The 26,529-nt window shown below is 45.3% G+C and overlaps 1 long non-coding RNA gene across 1 annotated transcript; it reads right to left on the minus strand.

Annotated features, from left to right (window-relative positions):
• Positions 1–1,286: 1,286 nt before the first annotated feature.
• On the minus strand, positions 1,287–26,197 carry LOC132823834 (uncharacterized). The gene is made up of 4 exons (XR_009645596.1): positions 26,096–26,197; positions 23,390–23,472; positions 21,552–21,651; positions 1,287–1,976 (listed from the first exon to the last, which is right to left on the minus strand). It is a non-coding gene; the product is annotated as an uncharacterized LOC132823834 (long non-coding RNA).
• Between the last annotated feature and the right edge of the window lie 332 nt (positions 26,198–26,529).

The raw sequence follows: 26,529 nt of genomic DNA on the forward strand, positions 1-26,529 counted from the left end.
TCTCTGACCTTTTACATGATGACACTGTTGGAGTATTGATGTTGTTGTTAACCACATTAACTGGGCTGGAGTTGACTGATCTTACATTGCCACTTTCTGAACCTCAGGCTGTCTCTCTGGGCAGTAAGTCTTCAAAAACAGTAATGTGACAATAAACAGGGATCGTCTGTTTTGATTTAAATTGTGATTGTAGCCCTGCTGCTTCACAGCATCAGGTACAAGGTTGGAGTCCAGCCATGAACAACAGCCTGTGTGGAGTTCCCACATTCTCCACAGGATAGTGTGGATCCCCTCCAGGTGCTCTGGTTTCCTCCCACAGTCCAAAGATTTGTGGGTTAGGTGGATCAGTCGTGCCAAATTGTTCACAGTATCCAGGATTGTGCAGACGAGGTGGATCAGCCATGGGAAATGCAGTGTTACAGTGATAGAGTGCTCTGGGCGTGACGTTCTTTGGATGGTCGGTGCGATTTGATGGGCCAGTGCATTCCTTCCACACTGTAGGGATGTTATTCTATGATTGAGGATAAAGGCTACACAACAGGGTGTCCTTGGAGAAGGAGCATGTGGTGTGTATCAATGATCTCGATGCCTTTAGATAGAGGTGGACACCACAGGGGATATAGTGCTTTATCCCCACCACTGCCCCCTCCCCACAACTCTACTTTGATTTAGTCCCTTCTCACTTGGTCACTTGTAATGGTGTGCGTGGCCCATAATGGGCTTTCTTTGGAAATATTCAATTGGTTACACAAATGGTTTACTGCTGGCGATAATATGTCTGGATTAGAGTGGTGCTGGAAAAGCACAGCAGCTCAGGCAGGATCCGAGGAGCTGGAAAATCAACGTTTTGGCAAAAGCTCTTTTCCAGCACCACTCTAATCCAGTCTCTGGTTTCCAGCATCTGCGGTCCTCACTTTTGCATTGCTGGTGATTATATGCTAACCAAAAGCAAAATGGCGTAATGATGATTTTGATGGTGGGAAGGTTGCTGTGATCACATTTCTGGGTAAGAGAAATGGGGAAAAAGAACGCTTCACAGCTCACAGAACGAGAACTGAAAAGCAGTTAAATCAAACCAAAGGTTCAGATAGGGAGGGAATATTTCCCTGGAGTTTGAGTAGATGGAAAGTTATGGTGTCCGGGAATAGACAGGATTTTCTATTACACAGGTTGAAAGTTTTAAAACTGTTATATTCAGACAGTTTAATTTATTTTCTTTAATTTTATTTGCTGTGCAAGAAACTTTTACAATATTTTAAAACCAAAATTTACAAACCTTGTGTTAAAGATAAATGTTAAATAAAATCCATCAAACCATCCCTCACTGAAAACTGTTGGGGAAGTGCAATCTCCTGGAGAATCCCTGCCCACTCCTTCCTACCCGGACTCCATGGCTATATACATACCTGGGAGATAGCAGCAGGAGGCCATTCAGCCTTTCAATCCTGCTCCACCATTCAATGGGAAACAGCTGACCATCCAGCTCAGTCTCCTGTTCCAGCTGGGTTCAAATCCCCTTTCATGACTTTACTTCGAAGAACTATATCTAAGTCCTCCTTTGGTTTCACTGCCTTTTGTTCCAGTGACGTTGCGGTGTTACTGTGTGGGTGTAGGCGGGGGTAATGTGATGGTGCTGCCTCCTGGAGGATGCACTCAGCATCCCTCATCATCCTGCAGTAACATCAACTGGGTTTCAGCAACTAGAGATAGAAACCATTTCCAGGATATGGGCATCACTGGCTCAGCCAGCATTTATTCCCCATCTCTAGTTACCCTTGAGAAGATGGTAGTGAGCTGCTGTCTTGTACCATTCACAGTCCATTTGTTGCAGAAAGACCGACAATGCTGGGAAATAGAGTGTGCAGGATTTTGGCGGAGTGATTCGCTATCTTTGGTTCTTCAAATGCTGGTTAACTTAGTGACGATCTGCACATGATTTTGAGATTTCAGTCTGCAAACCTTCACCATGTAGCACCCTGTATAAAGGAATATATACAGATTAGAAATTCAGAACAGACAATTCTAGTTTCTGTGGAATATCTTTTTCCCCTTTCTTCCCCCAAAGCTGTAACCCTCCAGCCCACTTACTCTCTCCTACCATTCTGACTCTGCTACCCCCTAGTATACACCCTCCCCATTCTCATGGAGTTACTGATAAACAGATCCATTCCACCACTTCCCGTCCCTGGTTAGACTCTGCACCCTTTCTGGGTTCACTTCCTTTCCCTTCAGTTGCTGCAAGTCAATAATGTAACAGCAGAATGAAACAAAAGGAAACAGAAAGGGAGGTGGCAGATTCTGGACAGAAGAGGGTCCTTCAGGCTGGGAGAATGGGTCAGATTCTTCTTTGATGCCCATTGGTCGATTCCCAGCATTACAATGAATTGGGGATGGAGAGTGGTCCTACATGGGAGTGGTGACACTTTGACCCCCCCAGCAGATCAATACTATAAGCAGATGCATTCCTCCTCCAGCCAGTGTGAAAAACTTTCCGCAAAGTATACTTACCCAAAGCATATGTTCCAAAACCTGCCCACATTCTGTACATGTACACACGCGTGGTCCCTGCCTCAAGGATTGTGGGAGTTGTAGTCCCCATGAAGCCACTGGAGCCCTGTCTCTAGAAAGTGAATGAAAAGCGTGGGCTGGAGGGTGTTGTGTATACGATCCCCATTCAGACAGACAGGACCTGTGGGCTGTCACTGGGTTTTACTGAGACATCTGCTTCCACAACCTGATTTTCTTATGTAAGGAATATAGGTTCAGTCAACTGGGGGGTGGGGAGGTTCATAGGAGGAGCAGATTTTAAGTAGAGGTGGCTCAATGGTTAGCATTGCTTACTCACAGCGTCAGGGACCTGGATTTGATTCCAGCCTTAGGCGACCCTGTGGAATTTACATGTTCTCCCCGTGTCCGTGGGGTTTCCTCTGGGTGCTCCAGTTTCATCTCACAGTCCAAATATGTGCAGGTAAAGTGGATTGGCGATGCTAGATTGGCCACAGTATCCATGCATGCGCAGGTTAAACCATTAACCATGGGAAATACAGGGAATGGGTGAGTCTGAATTGTATGCTCATTATAGGATTGGTGTGGACTCCATGGATGAATACCCTGTTTTTGCACTGTAGGGATTCTATTCTATTCTCTGTGGAAGAATGTACCTATCTCAGTGTGCTGTAAATCTGTGGAATTCCCTATTCAAAATACAGTGGATGCCAGGACAAAGAGGAAATTTACTGAAGAGGTACAGATGTTGAATTTGCAATGAGATGAAGGGTGAGAGAGAGCAGGTGGGAAAATCCAGCTGGGACCGAGGTGAGCTCAATCATCACCGTATTAAATGGTGGAGCTGGTTCGAAGGGCTGCATTGCCTCTCCTGTGCCCAGTGCTCATCTTCTTACGGTAATAACTGGAAAGCTGCATCCAAAACTCACCACCTTCACCAAAGGAGATTTTTGGAAAAAGCAGGATAGTCAGGTGGATTAGCGTTCCAAACTTAGATAGTGAGGAAGCATGTAGGAGATAATGATTTTGCAATTTTAAACTGAGATGAGTTAAAAATCACACAACAGGTTATAGTTCAACAGGTGTAATTGGATCATTATGAAGGAGTAACGCTCCGAAATCTACTGTGCTTCCAATTAAACCTGAAGGACTATAACCTGGTGTTGTGTGATTTTTAACTTTGTACACCCCAGTCCAACATCGGATTCTCCAAATCATGTAAACTGAGGGGAGACAGTGATTTCTGGTTTTAGACTGTGTAGTACATTCACACCGTCCAGAATACTCTGTTGTGAATATCCATCCTGTACTTTATTACAAAGCCAAGGTCTCTGATAATGAAAACCAAAACACCCAGGAAACATCCCCTCACCTTGTAATCTGATAAAAGACTTGTGATAAGTATGGTTGAATTTAGAATACAGTTGGAAAGCGGGAAGATTGAATCCAATCCAGATCCTGTGCTTAAACAAAGGAGACTACAATAGGATGGGACAGGAGCTGGCTAATGTAGACTGGAAGCAAAGAGTTTAGGGTGGGACAGTTGACAGACAGTGGAGAAATATCAAAGGATATTTCAAACTGCTCAGCAAAAGTATATATCAGGGAAAAGGAAGGACTGTAGGAAAAGGAGTAATCTGCCCTGGGTGGCTCAGGAAATAAGGGAGTCTTATCAAATTGTAATAGAAGGCATACAAATTGGCAAAGAGCAAGGAGAAACTAGGAGATTAGAAAAACTTTAAAGATCAGCAGAACGATAAATGGGATTGGGGGAGACAAGTGATGAGTAGCTGTCCCCAGGGCCAGAATAGCAGTTTACACTGCTAGAGGGGAACCTATTGTGTGGGGAACATATGGCCTCTGTCATTTTTGAAACACGAAACTGTGACAATAGAGATAATCCTGATCAAGTTCAAAATCACAGCACATTCCTAAAGCTTGTACTTCCAAATAATCCTGTTGGACTATAACCTGGTGATGTGTGTTTTTTTTTAAACTTTGCCCACCCCGCTCTAACACCAGTTCTTCCACATCAGAATCCTGACAGACAGCCCAGCTGAAACTGAAGTGCCTGTCAGATACCTCACTGAGCCACAGGGGCATGGGGGAGGGGTATGTGGTTTAACCACAAAGTGCTGAGCTGAACTCGACTTTTTAACTGCCATCGCCATGGAGAGAATACTGAGAGGCAGCATCCATTCAAAACCACAAACCACAAAGGTATAAGAATGGGAGCCATACATCGGACAAGCGGGGAGTTACCTGATGCTGCCTGGAGGTGTTCTGCATGTACACTATCCAGGTAACTGCCATGTCTCATCAATAAAGACTCAAAGAAGACCTCTCAGAGTTCTGCTAATGTAGTTATTCCTATCCAGCAGGGTTCAGGAATAGGAGTACACAGCAGTCAGTCTTCACAGTGGATGATACGAAGAACATGCCAAGAATTGATAAAGAAACTGGGGAAGGTGAGGAAAAAGAAATAACCATTATCACAAAAGCGTTAGAGCTGGGCAAGCTAATGGAGCTAAAGGTAGATAAGTCTCTTTTTCTGATGGAATACATCCCAGGGTGCTCCCAGAGATAGCAGGAGAAATAGTAAATAGACTTGGAGTCAGAGCCCTACAGCAGAGACAGGCCCTTTGGCCCAAACTGACCAGAATGTCCATCCACACTAACCCCATTTCCCTGCACTTGGCCCATCTGCTTCTGACCCTTTACTATCCATGTATTTGTCCAAATGTCTTTTACCTGTTGTTAATGTACCCACCTCAACCACTTCCACTGGCAGCTCAGTCCTTATACATACCACCCTCTGTGTAAACCTGTTGCCCCCTCAGCTTCCCTTTTATTCTTTCTCCTCTAACCTTCAACTGATGCCTCCACTCCTTGATTTCCTGGGAAAGAGACTGAGTGCATTCACCTTACACAAGCCTCTCATGGTCTTACACACTTCTAGAAAAGATCCCCCTCTGTTTCCTCTGCTCTAAACAAAAAACAAAAATCCTCGCTTGTCCAACCTCTCCCTATAACTCAGACCCCTGAGCCCTGGCAAAACTTCTTGTAAGTTTCGTCTGTACTTTTTTCCAGTTTAATAACTGAAACCTACGTTACATTCATCACATTTCCAGTATTTCCCCATGGCACTGGAACCGACGTGACAACACTAATGGATAAAAAACCATGATCGAGAATCAACTCCTTTACAACAATTCCATTTTCATTGCATTTTCCATGCTGCAGGTATCCTTGTGTCTTTCTGATTGCATGGTTAATTTAAAACTTATCCTCATACAAATCTGTGACTTAATTGTCCCTTGGAAATGTGCCATGTTTTTTCAGAATTTTAAAAGCAAATTAAATCTCTCTCCACAGTCACCACCCTAACATGGACTTGGCTGTGTCTCAGTATTTTTTCCAGTCACACTGACATTTGAAATATTTGCCCACGGACAGAATACACACCTTTCCTTCCACAGGAAAAGGCCAATGAATATTCAGATCGGCACGGATCAAGTAACCATCGGGTCTGAACATGAAGTTCAATTTGAATTTCTCATCCACAAATCTGCCCGTTCAGTACCCGACAACTGAGAAAACAAGTCACCACCGTTAACACAGGATGGAAATTCATGAGACAATTATAGTATTAAATTGTAGTTTCTTTGTTCCCCCAAAACATTAAATCTCAGTCTCACAATTTCTCTCTTCTGTGAACTGAAATCCAAACCAATCTCCTCACTCCTTTCATTCACACCCAGCTCTAACTCACTCTCCTCTCTTTGAATTCAGCTTCCTAGTTCCTGCCTGCAGACAAAGAACCAAAAAAAAGGGTGGCATGACAGCACTAGGATCCCAGGTTCAATTCTCCCCGTGCCTGCGTGGGTTGCCTCCGGGTGCTCCGGTTTCCTCCCACAATCCAAAGATGCACAGGCCAGGTGAATTGGCCAGGCTAAATTGCCCAGTGTTAGGTGCATTAGTCAGAGGGAAATGGGTCTGGGTGGGTTACTCTTCCGATGGTCAGTGTGGGCTGGTTGGGCCGAAAGGCCTGTTTCCACACTGTAGGAAATCTAATCTAATCAAGTCAAATCAATGAGTCTGACTCGGAGCCTCCTGGGTATTAGTGAATCCTCCCCAAACCTCTCAGGGTTCCCTTCTGGGGCAGAACGCACTGATTTTTTTTTCCACAATCTGGAACCTCTTATTTATTTTCCCCACTCCCATACTCTGAAAAGAATCATCCTGCACACACTGGCCAAAATCATATCTGGTTGAACTAAAATGAATCAAGTTTGAACTTTAATTGCAGGCCCATCTTTGTTCATTTCCATAACATTCCCGAGTTCTGATAACTTTCTGCAAAATACTCCCCACACTGATACGCTGACCACTTGTCATGATACCGGGGGAGGAGCCATTCCCCTGGGTCCTGTTCTCAGAGGGAGGAAGGGAGGGAGCTGCCAATGACAGATTAATCCCACACACCCACAGCCTCCCTTCCTGGCACTGACCCAGCCTGCACATACGCTACCAATTGCCCAGCACTGTGCCTGTGCACTGGTCTCCCTTCCTTCAGAGCATGCTCCAGATCACACAGGAGCCCTGGTGATTGACAGCAGCTGCTGCCCAATTGGGTGAAGGGGCGAGGCTGGAGGACTGGGACAATGGGATTGTAAACAATGAATGAATGTGGAGGTACACGGGGAATGGACAGGTCAGTGAGGGACAGGAGCAGTGCAGCTGCAGGAGGGGATCCTGGACAAACTGAGCAATGGGGGAGTCTAACAGGAGAGAAACTACAGGAAGGTTCTGTTTGGAGGCTCAGGCAGGGACAGCTGGGAGACAGTATGGCCTGGTTGCTTGGGCTTGGGCCTTTTCAAAGATGCTGTTACTCAACCCTGAACCCGATCCTCCTGGCCCAGAGGTAAGGACACGACCACCATTTCCTGGTGGGCTAGTGGAAAGAAGGGAAGATGTTCTCAATCTCACTCACATGGAAACTCCATGAGCTCCTCCCACTTACTGTCGACGGTGGGGATGGAGGAGGCACAGCAGATGGGAGGGGGGTTAGGGATATAGGGACTGCCTTTCCAAAGGAACCCACCTGTGTTGGTGATATTAACAAGATACAATACAAAGTCATTAACACAAAACTGGTGTACATGAACTTCATCCAGAATATTAACACCTATAACTGGGTGACACCGACCCCAATGTACAGAATTAAGTCGTGGATATTAATAATGGCATTGTGTGTGAGAAATCACGTCTCATGAATTTGAGTCAATTCTTCTGAAGTAACAACAAAGAGGATTGACAGTGCAAAGCGGTGGAGATGAACTACATGGTCTTCAGTAAGACATTCATCAAGGTTCCCCATGGGAAACCGGTTAGCAAGATTAGATCTCATGGAATACAGAGAGAACTAGCCATTTGGATACAAAACTGGCTCAAAAATAGAATACAGAGGGTGGTGGCGGAAGGTTGATTTTCAGATTGGAGACCTGTGACCAGTGGGGTGTCACAAAGGATCGGTGCTGGATCCACTAATTTTCATAATTTATATTAATGATTTGGATGTGAATCAAGGAAGTAATGTTAGTAAGATGACATCAAAATTGGAGGTGTAATGGACAGTGAAGAGGATTACCTCAGATTACAACAGGATCTTGATCAGATGGTTGAATGTGCTGAGAAGTGGCAGATGGACTTTAATTTAGATAAATGGGAGGTGCTGCATTTTGGAAAAGCAAATATTAGCAGGGAGCATACACTTAATGGTAAGGTCCTCGGGAGTGCTGCTGAACAAAGAGACCTTGGAGTGCAGGTTCATAGCTCCTTGAAAGCAGAATCGCAGGTAGATAGATTAGTCAAGATGTTTAGTATGCTTTCCTTTATTGGTCAGAGCACGGAGTATAGGAGTTGGGAAGTCATATTGCGGCTGTACAGGACATTGGTTAGGTCACGCTTAGAATATTGTGTGCAATTCTGGTCTCCTTCCTATCAAAACAATTTTGTGAACCTTGAAAGGGGTCAGAAAAGTATTACAGGCATGTTGCCAGGGTTGGAGGATTTGAGCTACAGGGAGACGCTGAATACACCGTTTTCCCTGGAACGTTAGAGGCTGATGGGTGACCTTATAGAGGTTTATAAAATCAGTAGGGGCATGGATAAGGTAAATACACAAGGTCTTTTCCCTGCGGTGGGGAGGAGGTACGATGGGAGGTGGGAGACAGAGGGGGGAGACCAAAAGCGGAGGGTGACGGTTAGTTTGTAGATCTACAACACAACCCTGTTCCTATTTTCTCCCTATCCCCTTCAAGCCCTCTGAAGGGCTCAGCACAAGTGCACAGTCCCTGGACAGTAGAGCTTCAGGGTGACCAAGTGCTGAAGGTTGCATTTGGGACACTGACCTTTATTGGTCTGTGCACTCATCAATAAATGGACCTGGGTTCAATTCCACTGCCCTGGATTCATGACTGTGGCCACAGACACACCTGTCTCTGACCCTGACTACTGGATCCCCTGTCACTATAGCTCTGCCATTCTCCTTCCTCCCGTTCTGTGCAGCGGAGCTCTCTGTGGTGTCATGAACCTGGCTGTTGCTGATTTCCCCTGAGAGTCCACCCCACCTGTTCCCCCCATTATAGAATCCCAAACAGTGCACAATATCTGTCTGAGAAGGGGGAATGATCACTGGGGAGTCCTGCACTCCCTTCCTGAGTCTTTTAGTTGATCTTATGGTCACCCATTCCCTTTCTGCCTGTGTAACCCTCACCTTCAGTGTGACTAACTCACTGAACGTGCTGCCCATAACATTCTCAGTATTGCTCCACAGTGAGTCCACTCTCAGCTCCAGGTCTGAAAAGCAGTTTCCCAGTAGCTGCAGATGGGCACTCATCCTGCACACATAGCCGTCACGGACACTGGAAGTGTCCCTTATTTCCCACATTGTACAAGAGGAGCGTACCACGGGTCTGAGGTCTCCTGTCACAACGTCTCTCTAGTTTCAGCTAGTTACTCCCATTAAGAGAATTTAAATGAGTAGCAACTATCTTTCACTTCAAACATTTCCATGACATTCAAAAGCCATTCCCTGTGAATTTCTAGTCAGATCCATGCTCCCCACCAACCCACCGTCCCCTCCCAGCACCTTCATTTGCCACTGCAAGAGGTGTAAAACCTGGGCCCACACCTCAAAAGGGCCCTTCCACATCCAGCAGAGATTTTCTTGCGCATCCAAACACCTCACCTATTATGGCCTCTGCTTTTGATGTGGTCTCCTCTCTACTGGGGAGTTGACAAAGAACACCAACTTGCAGAATGTTTCAGGGAACATTTCTGGGATGCATGCACTAAACCAACTCCACCATCCTGTGGCCGACCACTTCAACTTCCTCAGCCACTCCGCCAAGGACATTCACGTCCTGGGCCACCTCCACCACCAAATCCCAGCCACCCAACGCCTGGAGAAAGAAAACCTCATCTTCCACATTGGGACCCTTTAACCACAGAATCAAGGTTTCCTCATCTCCCCTCCCCTGCCTTATCCCAGATCCAACCCTCCAACTCGACACCACCCTCTTGAACTGTCCCACCTGTCCATCGTCCTTTCCAATTATCCACTCCACCCTCTCTCCATTACCCTCCACCGACATCTACCTATTGTCTTCCTAGCTCCCTTCCCACCAACCGGACCCACCCTTCTTATTTATCTCTCAGCCCTCTTACTCCCTCCCACCCCACCCAATCCCGGCATCCCTGATAAAAGGAATATGCCGAAAACGTTGATTCTCCTGTTCCTGAGATGCTGCCTAATCTGCTGTGCTTTTCCAGTGCCACACGTTAACACAAGCTGGAAGAACAACACCTCATCTTCTACTTGGGGACCCTGCACACCTCTATCCCCAGTATCAAATTCAATAATTTCACGTCCTGAACTCTCCAATGTCCTAGTGCCCTAGCCTCTTAACCCACACACAAGGCCTTGTTAACACATAGCCTGCCATTACACATTAGCTATAGTTAGCCACGAACAGTCCCCAGAAACAGCTATTCACCCTCCCCCAGCCAGATCGTTATCCACTCCTTTGTCCAACTGCTCTTGGACTATATTACCACCTATCATTTACTCCTTAACCCCTACCTTCTGCATATAAACCGACATTAATTTTCAGTAACATCAGTTCTGAGGAAGGGTCAGCGTATCCAAAATGTTAACTCTGATTTCTCTTCACAGATGCTGCCAGACCTGCTGAGTTTTACCAGTACCTTCTGGTTGTTGTGCGAGATTTACAGCATCCGCAGTTCTTTTGGTTCTAATTTACCAGGAATTTCTAATTCAGGTCTAGCAGCCTAAAACTGTGCGTTTATAAACCCTCCCAGTCCACAATAGCTCCATTTCTTCCCCAGACTTTGCAGTCTCTCCCACTCCCTTCACACTCACTAGGTCCCCCCCACCTCACCGTGACACTGCGCCTGCACAGCTCATGGCCATGTGTTGGCCTGCTGGACCCACCCCAATTCACTCCCATTGGCTGGAGGATCACACCAATTCTCCTATTGGTCTGAAGCTGCTGTCAATCACCCGGGCCCCATTGTGACATGAGTGGGCTCCTCCCAAGAGCATCGGATGCTGAGGGGTGACCTCATAGAACTTTATAAAATCATGAGGAGTATGGATGGGAAAAATAGACAAGGTCTTTTCCCTGGGGTGGGGGAGTCTAGAACGAGAGGGTGTAGGTTTAAGGTGAGAGGGGAAATATTTAAAAGTGACCCAAGAGGCAACTTTTTTTCACACTGAGATGGGTGCCTGTATGGAATCTTCTGTTCAGGAAAGTGGTGGAGGCTGGTACAGTTACACCATTCGGCATCTGGATGGGTATGTGAATAGGAAGGGTGTAGAGGGATATGTGCCAAATGTTGGGATATCTGGTCGGCATGGACCAGTTCGACCAAAGGGTCTAATTCTATGCTGTATGTCTCTATGACTCTGCCCTGGGATAAGCTTCATCATTCACAGTGAATGGGGCAGTAACACAGAGGACAAGGGTTTGGGGCTATTCAGCTGTACTGGCCGCTCTGGACATGGTGCCAGTCTATCCCAACTCACCTCCCATTTGTCTGTAGACCTCCAAATCCTTCCTTAAAAAAGTTACATTCTAAATTCGTTTTCTCAATAACTACTGGATCTGCATCCAGCTGGCGGACAAACTGTTCCAGATGCTCAGAACTTAGTGAGTACAATAATCTTCACATTTTTAACCTATTTTATTAGCCATTTACCTGAAGGTAATTACTCAAAATTGTGACGTTAATAATTTCTCCCTCTGTCTCTCTGTAAATTAAATATCCTGGAAAGAAATCTGCTCCTGGTCGAAATTCCTGCCTAACCTTCTCAGCTCCAAGAAGAATTAGTTGATCTTCTGCTAACTCTCCATAAAATAGAAACCCATCTTAATTTTAGTAGTGCCATAAAGATGTACAGCAGAGAAACAGACCCTTCGATCCAAAACTTGTCCGTGCTGACCAGATATCCTAAATTAATCTCATCCCATCCACCAGCTCTTGGCGTATATCCTTCTAAACTTTTGCTAATCACATACAACATCTCAAAGGCATAATTGGGTAATTGTACCAGCCTCCACACTTTCTCTGGCAGCTCCTTCCACACACGTACCATGTTCAGCTGGAAACATTGCCCCTTAGATCTCTTTTCAATCTTTTCCCTCACACCTGAAGCCTGTGCCCTAAGCTTTGGACTCACATATCCTGGGAATAAGACCCTGGGATTTCACCCTATCCTTGCCCCTCACAACTGTATCCGATGCTCCAGGGGAAACAGCCCCAGCCTATTCACCCTCTACCTATATAGCTCAAACCCTCAAACCTGGCAACATCTTTGCACATCTTTTCCGAACCCTTGCAAGTTTCACAATATCATTCCGATAGCAGGGAGACCAGGACTGAAAGCAGAATTCCAGAAGTGGATGAATCAATGTGCTGTGCCGCTGCAAAATGACGTCCCAACTTCACTACTCAAATGTACTGACCAGTAAAGGCAAGTACACTAAACACCTTCTTCACTACCCTGCCTATGATTCCACTTTCAAGGAACTATGAATCTGCACTCCAAGGTCTCTTTGTTCAGCAACACTCCCCAGGACCTTCCCATTAAATGTATAATTCCTGCCCTCATTTGCTTTTCCAAAATGGAGGATCTCACATTTATCTGAAATAAACTCGATCTGACAATCCTCAGCCCATTTGATTGAAGTCCCATTGTACTCTGAGTTAACCTTCTTCGCTGTCCAGTACACCTCAAATTTTGATGTCTACTGTAAACCTACTAACTATACCTCATATATTCACAGAAATCATTGATATAAATGATGAAAAGCAGTAGACCTAGCACCGATCCTTACACCATATTGCTCATCACAGGCCTCCAGTCCGAAAAGCACTATCCTCCATCCCCAACCTTCCCGCCAATTTGTATATAATAGCTGGTTCTCTCTGCATCCCATGGTGTCTAACTTGCTAACCAGTCTGTTATGTGGACCTTTTTGAATGTCTTTCTGAAGTCCAAGTTAGTGATGTATGTACAAAGCCATGCTGACTATTCCTAATCACTTCTTACATTTCCAATTACATATAAACCTGTCCTTCAGAATTCCTTCCAACAACTTGTCTGCCACTACCCTCAGGCTCACCCGTGTATTGTTCCCTGGCAGTTCCTCATCACCATTCTCAAATAATGGTGCCTGTCTTGCAGCGCCTCACCTGTGGCTATCGGTGGTAGAAATATCTCAGCGAGGGACCCGAAAATCACTTCCCTAACTTCCCACAAAAATTTGACATACACCTGATCAGGTCCCACAGATTGACTCAGCTTTCTGTATAAGACATCCCATACAACCTCCTCTGTAATATGGACAGTTGTCAAGATATCACTATTTATTTCTCCAAACTCTCTCGCTTCCATATCCTCTTTCAGTAAAAGCTGACATGAAATCCTTGGTTAGTATCTCTCCCACCTTCTGTGGTTCCACAGACAGCCTTGTTGATCTTTGAGGGTCCCTATTCTCTGCCTGGTTACTCTTTTGTCCTTAGTGTTTGCTAGAATCTCTTTGGATTGTCCTTAAACCTCTTTCCCCCCCCCCCCCACCCAAAGCTATCTCTTGTAGCCTTTTTGCCCTCCTGTTTTCCCTCAAGTGTACTCCTATTGCCCTTCTACTCTGAGGGATTCATTAAAACCCAGCTGTCTGTACCTGCCATATCCCTCCATCTTTTTGACCAGTCCCTCAATTTCTCTAGACACACAGCATTCCCTACACCTACCAGACTTGGCCTTAACAGGAACATACTGTCTATGTACTCTTGTTGTCTCATTTTCACAGGCCTATGGAGGCAATCGCAGATGAGGACATGGAAACAGTCATTCTCAGTAAAGAGGTAGTGTTGGGAAAGATAACAGCCCAAAAGTACATGGGTCTCCTGGCCGTGATGGAATGCATCCCAGGGGACTAGAAGAGATGGTGAAGGGTGCATTGTCCTTCCTTGCTAGAGGGATAGTTATGCTGCAGCTGTACAGGGTGCTGGTGAGGCCACACCTGGAGTACTGGAATACAGGTTTGGTCTCCTGACACTGGAGGGGGTGCAGAGGAGGGTCACTAGTTTGAGTTGGGAGTTGAGAGGGATGGTGTATGTGGAGAGATTGAATAGACTGGGACTATACTTGTTGGAATTTAGATTAGATTAGATTAGATTAGACTAGATTAGACTTACAGTGTGGAAACAGGCCCTTCGGCCAACAAGTCCACACCGACCCGCCGAAGCGAAACCCACCCATACCCCTACATTACCCCTTACCTAACACTACGGGCAATTTAGCATGGCCAATTCACCTGACCCGCACATCTTTGGACTGTGGGAGGAAACCAGAGCACCCGGAGGAAACCCACGCAGACACGGGGAGAACGTGCAAACTCCACACAGTCAGTCGCCTGAGTCGGGAATTGAACCCGGGTCTTCAGGCGTTGTGAGGCAGCAGTGCTAACCACTGTGCCACCGTGCCGCCCACAAATAGAAGAATGGAAAGTTGTATTGGAAAAAATAAAATTAAGAAGTGAATAGATAAGATAGAAGCAGGGAGGTTATTTCCATTGGGAGGTGGGTCAACCTAGAGAGCACAGCGTCAAAGTAAGGGGGTATCTGATTTAGAACAGAGTTGAGGAGGAACTTCTTCAGCTAAAGGGTTATGAATCTGTGGAATTCCCTGCTGAGTGTAGCAGTTGACGTTATCAACTTGAATGTCTTTAAGGCAAAATGTAGATTTGCAAACAGGAAAGGAATTAAGGGTTATGGTGAGAGAGCAGGAATGTGGAGCTGAGGCCATGAAAAGATCAGCCCTGATCTTATTGAATAGCAGAGCAGGCTTGACGGGCCAGATGGCCTACCCCTGCTCCTATTCCTTCTGTTCTTATGTTCCCATTTTCCAGCCGTCCCTTTGCCTGGGGTTGCAAAGAAATATTGAAAGTTCTCGCCTTATACCGTCAAAATTCACCTTTGTCCAATTTTGAACACCAGCTTTTAGATCTGGTCTATTATTTTCTGCAACTATTTTAAAACTAGTAGAATTATTGTCAGAGAATCCCAAGTGTGGAAGCAGGCCATTCGGCCCATCACATCCACACTGACCCTCACAGCCTCCTATCCTACCATTGTAACGCTGCATTTCCCAAGGCCAATCCACATAGCCTGCACATCCCTGAACACTATGGGCAATTCAGACTGGATTATCCACCAAACCTGCACATCTTTGGTCTGTGGGAGGAAACCAGAGCACCTGGACGAAACCTACACAGACAACCTCAATGAGGTATCATCCTGTTCTTATTTCCCAGTTCCACCCAAGTAATTTCAACGGGCGAACCCCCATGAATATCCTCGCTAAGCACAACAATAATGTTATCCCAAATCAAAAACACCATCCCACCTTCTCTCTTATCCCCCTTTCTATCCTTCCTCTTACATCTATTCCCTGGAACATTAAGCTACCTGTCCTTTCCAACCTAAGTCACGTTTCTGTAATGCATACTATATCCCAGTCCCATGTTCAAAACCATATCTGAAGCTCATCTGCTTTCCCTGTAAAACCTCTTGCATTGAAATAAATGCAGTGCAGTGCTATCAAAAGGACAGACTGATGGGCAGAGGGGGTGGGATGGCCCTGTTGGTGAGGGATGACGTTCAGCCCCTTGCGAAGGGGGAGACACAGAATCAGGAGATGTAGAGTCAGATTGGAGGGTGGCTAATGTTGTCCCACTTTTCCAGAAAGGTGGGAGAGAGAAAACAAGGAATTATAGACCGGTTAGCCTGATGTCAGTGGTGAGAATGACGCTGAGTCAATTACAAAAGCTGAAATTATGGCTCAGTTGGATAGCAGTAATAGGATTCCTCAGAGTCAGCATGGATTTACAAAGGGGAATATACTGACTTGGATTGAAAATTGGCTGGCTGACAGGAAACAAAGTGTAGTGATAAACGCTTCCTTTCGGAATGGCAGGCAGTGACTAGTGGAGTACCACAAAGTTTCGGTGCTGGGACCGCAGCATTGTCCTCGGTCCTGGGACCGCAATATACATTGATAAAATAGATGAACATATTAAAAGTAATATTAGCAAATTTGCTGATGACACAAATCTGGGTGGCAGGGTGAAATGTAAGGAGGATGTTATGAGAATACAGGTTAACTTGGACAGGCTAGGTGAGTGGACAGATGCATAGCAGATGCAGTTTAAGGTGAATAAATGTGTGGTTATCCATTTTGGAGGCAAGAACAGGAAGGCAGATTACTATCTAAAAGAAGTCATGTTTTGTAAAGGGAAGTACAACGAGATCTCGGTGTGTTGTACATCAGTCAATGAAAGCAAGCATGCAGGTACAGCAGGCAGTGAAGAAATCTCGCTGCATGCTGGCCCTCATAACAAGAGGAATTGAGTATAGGAGCAAAGAGGTCCTTCTGCAGCTGTACAGGGCCCTGGTAAGACCGCACCTGGAGTATTGTGGGCAGTTTTGGTCTCCACATTTGAGGAAGAGCATTGTGGCTATTGAGGGAGTGTTGGGTAGGTTCACGAGGTCAATTCCCGGAATGGCAGAATGATCATATGTTGAAAGATTGGAGCGACTGAGCTTGTGTACATTTGAATTTAGAAGAATGAGAGGGGATCTGATTGAGACCTACAAAATTATTAAAGGGTTGGACACTCTGGAGGCAGGAAGCATGTTTCCACGGATGGGTGAGTCCAGAACCAGAGGACACAGTTTAAAAATAAGGGAGAGGTCATTTAGAAGAGAGTTGATGAGAAACGTCTTCACCCAGAGAGTAGTGGACACATGGAATGCACTGCCCCAGAAGGCAGTGGAGGCCAAGTCTCTGGATACTTTCAAGAAAGAGATGGATAGAGCTGTTAAAGATAATGGAATCAAGTGTTACGGAGATAAGACAGGAACAGGATACTGATTGGGGATGGTCAGCCATGATCATAATGAATGATTGTGCTGGCTCAAAGGGCAGAATGGCCTATTCCTGCACCTATTGTCTATTGTACCTTGTCAGTCCGACCTCATTCTGTGCCTTGCCCTTGCCTGTCTAACTTCTCAACTGTACCAGCCTCAGACTTACCTCCTTTCTCACTATCTCTTTAGGTTTACCCCCACGCCCTCACTGGTTTAATGCCTCCCGAGTAGCACTAGCAAATCTCCCTGCTTGGATATTAGACACCTTCCAATTCAGGTGTAATCCATCCTTCTTATGCACGTCACCTCTCCCCCAGCAGAGATTCCAATGATCCAAAAATGTGAATCTTTCTCCCCTGTATCAGATCCTTGGCCACGCATTCATCTGCTCTACCCTGCTATTCCTACTCTCACTAGCATGTGGCACCGGGAGTAATCCAGATATTACTACCCACCACAATCTGCTTATTATTCTCCAGGCTAATTTGCTATATTCTCTCATCAGGACTTCATCCTTTTCTCTTATGTCATTGGTATCAATGTACAGCGACCTCCCACTGATCATTCTCCCCTTTCAGAATATTCTGCACCGTCGGAGCCATCCTTCACCCAGGCAGTAGCGAGGCACCACCCCATTCTGATGTCTCACTATCAGCTACAGAAACTGCAGTCTGTGCTGCAGACTAGAGAGCCCCCTATCACCATCGATCATGTGGAACCTGATATACCTCACATTACACTAGATTCATTACACTAGTAACTTGGCTGTCAGTGCGATATTCCCCTGAGAGTGTGACCCCCGATGCTTTCCAGAACAGTATACTGGTTTGAGATGGAAATAACCACAGGAGACTCCTGCACTACTTGCCCTCCACTCCTCCCTTTCCGAGAGGAAACCAATCTCCCTGACTGGATCGGCAGTTTTCCTACCTTTCTGAAACCGCCACCTATCTCACCTCCCCTCCGCCCCCCCCGCCCCCCCCACCCCGGCTCCTGTAAATTCTTCATTACCTTTAATCATCGCTCCATCTGATCCATGAAATCCTACAGGATTTGCGTCCTCAATTCCTGCAGACAATCAGGATCATTGAAACTTTCCTTAATCTCCTACATCCAACAGGAAGAGCACATCACTGTACAAATGGCCATCTCTGCACCTTAACAGTCCACAGACCCAGAAAAAGGCACACAGTCTTACAGCTTTACAAAACACGACTCTAGAATAAATTAGTACCAGTATTTTATATTAAAAAAAACTTAATCAAAGTATCATAAGATGTGTATTTAAAGAAATAAATCGTCGCCCTACTGAATGTTGTAGCTTTACTAAAATAAAACAGACTAAGATTTGTCTTTGAAGAGACCGAAACTCACTGAGCTGTGAGTCACAGATGAACAGCACTAAACAGAGCCTTCGGTCAAATTTGTCCATGCCGACCAGATAATCTTATCCCTCTTGCCAGCACTTGGGCCACATCCCTCTAAATCTTTCCTATTCATGTCAAGTATTCAAATGCCTTTAAAATGCTATAATTGTCAGCCTCCACCACTTCTTCTGGCAGCTTATTCCATACACGCACCACTCTCTGCGTGAAAAAGTTGCTCCTTAGTTCCCTTTTATATCTTTCCCCTCTCACCCTCAACCTATGCTCTCTATTTCTGGACTCTCCTACTCAGTGAAAAGACCTGGTCTGTTTACCGTATCCGTGCTACCAATGAGTTTATAAACCTCTATGGAGGTCACCCCTCACTCTCTGATGCTCCAAGGAAAGAAAGCCCCAGCCTTTTTGCTCTCTTCCTGCAGCTCAAACCCTGACAATACCCTTGTAAATCTTTGTTGAACCTCTTCAAGTTTCACAACATCCTTCCGATTCACGGAGAACAGAATTGCACACAATATTCCAAAAGAGGCCTAACCAATGTCCTGTACATGACCTTCCAACTTCTATACTCAATGCTCTGATCAATAAAGGAATGTATTCCAAACACTTTCTTCAATATCCTATCTACCTGCAACTCTCCGTTCAAGGAAATATGAACCTGCACTGCAAGATATCTTTGTTCGTCAACACTATTTAGGAATTTACCACTAAGTGTACCAGTCCTGTTAAGATTTGCTTTTCCAAAATGCAGCACATCACATTTATCTGAATTAAACTCCATATGCCACTTCTCACCCATCTGAACAACATCCTGTTGTAATTTGAGGTACCCTCTTCGCTGTCCACTATACTTCCAATTTTGGTGTCATCTGCAAACTTATCAACTGTATCTCCTATGCTCATATCTAAACCATATATATATATATAAATGACGAAAAGTAGTGGACCCAGCACTGATCCTTGCAGCACTCCACTGGTCACATGCCTCCAATCTGAAAAACAACCCTCCACCACCATCCTGCCTTCTACATTTGAGCCAGTTCTATATCCAAACGGTGAGTTCACCCTATATTCCATGAGATCTAACCTTGCTAACCAGTCTTCCATGGGGAAGCTTGTCGAGCGGCCTTACTGAATTCCATTGATCATGCCCACCTCTCTCCCATCATCAATCCTGTTTGATACATCTTCAAATAACTCAATCAAGTTTGAGAGATAGGATTTCCCACGCACATAGTCATGCTGACTATCACTAATCAGTCCTTGCTTTTCAGAATACATGCACATCTTGTTCCTCAGGATTCCCTCCAACAACTTGCCCAGCATCAATATCAGGCTCACGGGTCGATAGTTCCCTGGCTTGTCCTTACCACCTTTCTTAAATAGCGGCACCACGTTAACCAACCTCTAGTCTTTCGGCATCTCACTTGTGATAATTGATGATACAAATATCTTAGCAAGAGGCCCAGCAATCACATTCCCAGCTTCCCTGAGTTCTCGGGTACACCTGATCAGGTGCTGGGGATTAACCAAGCTTTACAGGTTACAAGACACCCAGCACGTCCTCCTTTGTAAGATGGACATATTCAACATCTCGACATCTATTTCCCCACATTCTATATTGCCCATGTCCTTCTCCACAGTAAACACTGATGCAAAATATTCAGTTAGTATCTCTCCCATCTCCTGCGGCTCCACGCATCGGCTACCTTGCTGATCCTTGAGGAGCCCTATTCTCTCTCTCGAGTTACACTTTCGTTCTTAATGTATTTATAAACACCCTTGGGATTATTCATAACTCTATTTGACAAAGCTATCTCATGTCCCCTTTTTGCCCTCCTGATTTCCCTCTTAAGTATACTCCTACTGTCTTTAATGCTCAGGGTTTTTTTTTTGGATTGGAATAAATGCAAAACATTACATCTTGATAAAACAAACGAGGGCAGACTTACACTAATTAAAACAGGGCCTCGAGTAGTGATATGGAACAAAGAGGCCAAGGGGTTCGGATCTTTCACGTCTGTGTCACATGTAGACAGGGTGGTTAAGAAGGTGCTTAGCACACTTGCCTTCATTGCTCAGACCGCTGAGTACAGAAGTTGGGACGTTATTTTGGATGTTGGGGAGGCCTTTTCTGGAATTCTGTGTCCAGTTCTGGTCATGCTGATATCGGGAGGACATTATGTATTTGGAGCGGATTCAGAAGCGATTTCCCAGGATGTTGATGGGAATGGATAGTTTGAATTCTAAGCAGAGGCTGGATAGGCTGCGACTTCTTTCACTGGCGCGCAGGAGGCTGAGGAGCGACCTTATTAGACTCAAATCATGGAGGGGTTGTATCAGTAATGTGAACAGCAGGTGTCCTTTCCAGGAAGGGACGCGTTTCAAGACTGGGGACATAGCTTTTAAGGTGACAGCAGAATGGCTTTAAAAACGTGTTCGGGAATTTTTTGTTTATTTTTGTTCAGACAATGGTTTGTGTGTGGAATGAACTATCAGAGGAAGTGGTAGTTGTGAATCAAATTACAATTTTAGGGTGGCATAGTGGCTCAGTGATTAGCCCTGCTGCCAGGGCCCCAGGTTCGTTTCCAGCTTTGGACAACTGTCTCTGTGGGAGTTGCCCATTCTCCCAGTGTCCGCATGGGTTTCTTGCAGGGGCTCCAGTTTCCTCCCTAATGAGAGAGCAGCCCTATGGTCTGGGGGGACAATGCTGCCTTTCCCTTTTACACAGTGATGCCACTGTGTCTCTGGGGTGGGGAGAGGGAATGCTGAAGGTGGGGGATGGGACACCACTCAGGCACAGTGCTTTGTCCTGGAGGATGTTCACTTCCTTTAATATTGTTGGGGGCTGCACTGATGCAGGCAAGTGGAGAATGTTCCAACACAATCCTGATGTGTGCCTTATAGAGAGCAAACAGACATTGGGGAATCAGGGGTTTGGGGAAACTGAGGTTGTTCTCCTTGTAGCAAAGGCAATTGAGGGGAGCTGTGACAGAGGGTTTAGAAAGTTACACGTTATAATAATCAACCTTACGCCCATCAGCTCATTCTACAAGGCTTACAGGACACACATTAAAGGTTTTGGAAGATTCAAAGGAGAACTTTTATGCAGCAAATGGGATTCAGATGGAATACAATACTCACACACAATGCGAATATCCAGGTCCTGATGAACTGACTAATTCAATCAAAGTTTGGTGTTACAATGACTGAGATTACCATCTGAATGTCCACCTGTAGTATCCTGTAATAAACGTTTATAAAATCCGTCACTGTCAGTTCAGGTTAGAATCTCACACCATCCCCTCCTCCTGGCCCAGGATGACTGGACACATTACTCCTTGTGGAGGTCAGCAGTCAGTTCAGATGGAAATCTATGTGGGTTTCTAGGAGTTTCCACCTTGGGACTTCATGTGACTGAACAGGGCAGATCTTTGATACACGGGACAGAATGTTCCCGGAGTCAGTGAGATGTGGAGCTGCAGGATTTGCTTCTCATTTTTTCCTTCCGTGCTACCGCTGTGCCTCATCAATAAGACATGGGATGTGAAAGACTCATGCAGCTCGATGGTCAGAATGGAGGCAACTTGCCCAATGGGCAGCAAGCTCCTCCCATAGAGTATCTCTAAAAACAGAGCAACTCTGCATGCTTCACATTGCCCAGTGCTCCCAGTAAATGTTTAGAAGGGGGGGGGGGGGGATCTCCTAGAAAAGGCGTAACTGTAAAGTTCTAAGAGGATTGTGAAGAGTGAGAGATGCACAGGAGAAGGGGTCAACAAGTTGTCAGATGGAGTATAAGTTGAAAAAATGCAAAGTCGGTAATTTTGGAGGGGATAATAAGGAAAAGAGTGCTATTTACATGGTGGAAACTGTAGAAAGCTGCACCACAAAGGCACCGGGGGAAAATTGTGCAGGAAACACTGAAAGCTAGCAGATTCTGAGTCAGTCACGAAATCAAGGGCTCTGTTTCAGATTCATCAAGTTTAAGGCAACGCCGACACGGTAAGGGGTTTCATTAATAATGGAGTTGGGGGTAAGGTGGAGACAAGCAACATTTTAGAGATTGGAATTCCTGGTGTTTATGATTGTGTAGATGTCTGATCAAAAAGTCACCTTGGGGTTACAGATATAACAGCAATATTGTGATGAGTCTAGTCTAGTTCTACCTCAGACTGCACCCAGCGAGAGGGAGGGGCTCAGCAGGAAGGGAAAGGAATTTGTAATAGCAACTGAAGGTAATGGGTTTAACCGTAACAATATTTCATTGTAGGAAATTGCAGTTAATCGAGTAGTGGGAATGCGATAAGCAGTTTGGTAACTGAGTAACAGTGGAGCAATGGAGAGGGATGATGGGGAGGGAGAGCTAGGCATCGTCAGTGTACATGTGAATCCTCACACTGTGCTTTTAGACGATGTCACCTCCTGGCAGTATGTAGGTGAGATACAGGAGAGAGCAAGGATAGATCCTTCAGCGACACCAAATACAAGGAATTCAGAAAGGAAAGGGAGAGTGGAGATGGAGCAGGATTTACAAATGATGGTGAGGTCAAACGTTAGTTATTTGCAGAATGGATGAGAAGGACATAACCAGAAAAGACAGACAGACAGAACAAGGAACAATATCTGTGAATTGGCGAGGGGGTTGTGATGAGGAGGAAACAGAATTGGAATGTCTGTGGTTTAGCGAGACTAGTAAAAGATCAAGATGAGCTCTGATAAGGCTTGACAAGAGACTGGAGAAAATTGCAAGTTTGGGACAAAAATCAGGAACACAATGTGAGGTAGTTTGTCTCGTTGGGCTAGTGGGAGGGAGGGAAGCAGCAGAGGCAGCTGATCGGATTGTCTCAGTCTTAGTGACAGAGAAACTCCATGTGCTCCTTGCTCTTGTTGTTGGAGAGAAGGATGAAGGAGACAGGATGATGGGCAGTGTTTTACAAAGAAACAAAACAGGGGTTAGTGATATTTAAAATGAGTGAACAAACCTAATGTATTTAACTTTTATCCAGAATATTAAAATGTACAACTGAAGTCCTTGTTCAAATCGCATATTGGCAAATGGTGGAATCTGAATTCAAGAAAAAAATAACTGGAATTAGGAATCTCCTGATCTCCATGGAAACATTGTCAATGGCGAAAAAAATCCTGCCAACCTGACAGTCGCCCAATAAGCTACTCACTGTATTAATCACTGCAAAGTCTCAACAAAGGAATGAAACTGGATGGACCACTTGGCATCTAACAAGGCATTAGGAAATACAACCACAGAATCAGCCCTCTTGACTCTGCAACATCCTGCTCACTAACATCCGGGTTTTTTTTGTGCCAAAACGTGGCGAGCTGTCTCACAGACTAGTCAAGGAAAAGCCTGACAAAGTCATACTCACAGAGTCATCCCTTACAGATAATGGCTAGACACCAACGTCACCATCCCTAGATATCGAGAGTGCGATGATGGAAAACACAACAGGTCAGGCAGCATCTGAGGAGCAGGATAATCGACGATTCGAGCCTAAGCCCTTCATCAGCCCGACCTGCTGTGCTTTTCCAGCACCACACTCTCGACTCTGATCTCCAGCATCTGCAGTCTTCACTTTCTCCTGAAATCTCTGGATATGTCCTGTCCCACCAGCAGGACAGACCAGGCAGAGGTGATGGCATAGTGGTGTACACACAGGAACCATTTGCCCTGGGAGTACTCAGCATTGACTTTGGACACCAGGAAGTCTCATGGCTCCTGCTGATTACCACGTACCGTGCTCCCACGGCTGATGACTCAGTGCTCCTCCATGTTGAACAACACTTGGAGGAAGCACTGAGGTAATAAATGGTGACAAGCCTACTCTGGGTACAGGATTTCAATGTCCTCTACCAAGAGTAGCTCAGCAGCAGGATTACTGACTGAGCTGGTCGGTTCCTCAAGGACATAGCTGCTCAACTGGGTTTGCAGCAGGCGATAACGGAACCAGCAAGAGGGAAAAACATACTGGATCTTATCAGCATGTATCTGCCAGCTGCAAATGTATCTGTCCATGACAGTATCGGTAAGAGCGACCATCCCACAGTCTTTTTGGAGACAAAGCCTCACCTTAAAGTTGAGAAAAACCTCCATTGAGCTGAGTGGTACTATCACCGTGCTAAATGGGACAGATGTAGGAACTCAAACTGGATCTCTCTGAGGCACTATGGGATAACAACAGCAGCAGAACTGTACTCCAGCACAATCTGTAACCTCATGGGTTTGTACATCCCGCACTTACCCATCACAATGGACAGGAAAGGAGGGCATGCCATGAGCAGCACCAGGCATACCTAAAAATGCAGTGCCAACCTGTTGAAGCTACCAAACAGGACCATCTGCATTTTAAACAGCATCAGCATCAGGCAACAGAGCTAAACGATCCCACAACCAATGGATCAGATCAGAATTCTGCCACACCCACTTGTGAATGGTAATGGACAATTAATCAACTTGTTGCAGGAAGCACAACAGATATCCCCACCCTTACTAACGGAGGGATCTCACACATCCATGCAGCATTTGCAGCAATTCTCAGCCAGTTGCAAAGTGGGATGATCCATCTCAGCCTTCAACAGTGGTTTCCAAAATCACACACGTGAGTTTTAAGTCAGTTTGATTTAGTTCGAATAATACCAAGAAATGGTTAAGTAGTGTAAAGGCTATGGGTCCTGCTAACATTCTGGCAATTATACTGATAACTTGTGCTCCAGAACTTGCCACCCACAAAGCCACGTACCCATCCAGCACTGGCATTGACTGACAATGTGGAACATTGCCCAGGGATGTTCAACACAAAAACACAGGTCAACTCCAACCCAGGCAATTTCCCTCGATCAGCAGTAAAGTGATGGAAGTATTCATCAACAGGGCTATCAAGCAGCAGCTGCTCAGCAACAGCCAACTGAGTGACAGTCATTTTAGGCTCCACCAGGGCCACTCAGCTCCCGATTGTGTTACCACCTGATTCACAACCTGACAACCAGCTGAATCCCAGAGGTGAGGTAAGAGTGACAGCCCAGTCCCACTCCAACACCACTATTTCTAGCTGATTCCACCCTCATCTCAGCTCATATACTGAAACTCTCATCCATCGTGTGTTATCTCCAGACTTAAATTATCCAAACACACTCCTGGCCAGCCTCCCAAATTCAACCTCTCTGTAATCTCAAGAAAAATTGAAAGCTCTATCGCCCACGTGCTCACTTCTCCCCAAACATGTTCATCCGTCAAAAGGCTCCTATAAGCAACAACAATTTAAAATTCTCATTCTTGACTTGATTCCTGGCTGTTCTCATCCCTAGCTCCATGCACCACACATCCTTTGAGACCTCGTCAATCCATTTACTTCGAGACTCCCAATGATTTGTTAATTCATTACTTCAACTGTGTAGCTGATTCTGCAGTTGCTAAAGCAACATGGTCTGGAATTTGCAGACAAAACATCACAGGTCTGCGTTCCACCTTTAAGACATCCCTCAAAACCTGCTTTTTGGCAATGCTTTTGGTCACCTGACCTAATATCTCCATCTCTGGCTTTATATCTAAAATTCTCAATGATATTTTATATGAAATTATAAGCATGATAATAAAATTACAAACTGTTCTTGATTTGGACATTATCTTCAAATCATCACTGTTGCTGTAATGAATAATCTGTAATGTCTCTTACCCAACCACATTGTGGGAGCACCTTCACCACACAAACTGCAGCTGTACAAGAAAGTCAAACATCACCCTCTCCCCAGGCAACAGGGCTTTGGCATTAATCACTGGGATCTGTGGAAGGAGAAACACAGTTCAAGGGGGTGCAAAATGCATGACAGGGAATGAAAATGGATCAGAATTTGATAGTCAGAAACTGAAGGAAAATACACTTGCTTATTGGAAAAAAGAATTCTTGACTCAAAAATATTCAAGACAAAATAATCTGATAATAGAGCAGCACATGGTCAGGGGCTGGGCCACGTGAAAAACTCATTTACAAATGGTCTATAAAAGTAATAATACAGTACTAAACAGACCAAAAATACCCCCATGGTTGGAGACTGAGGAAGCTAGACATTGACAAAGTGGTCCTGAGGGAGCCCAGAGGTGAATCAGAGC

The sequence above is a fragment of the Hemiscyllium ocellatum genome, chromosome 17, assembly GCF_020745735.1.
Source record: "Hemiscyllium ocellatum isolate sHemOce1 chromosome 17, sHemOce1.pat.X.cur, whole genome shotgun sequence".
In the NCBI taxonomy this organism is placed as follows: Eukaryota; Metazoa; Chordata; class Chondrichthyes; order Orectolobiformes; family Hemiscylliidae; genus Hemiscyllium; species Hemiscyllium ocellatum.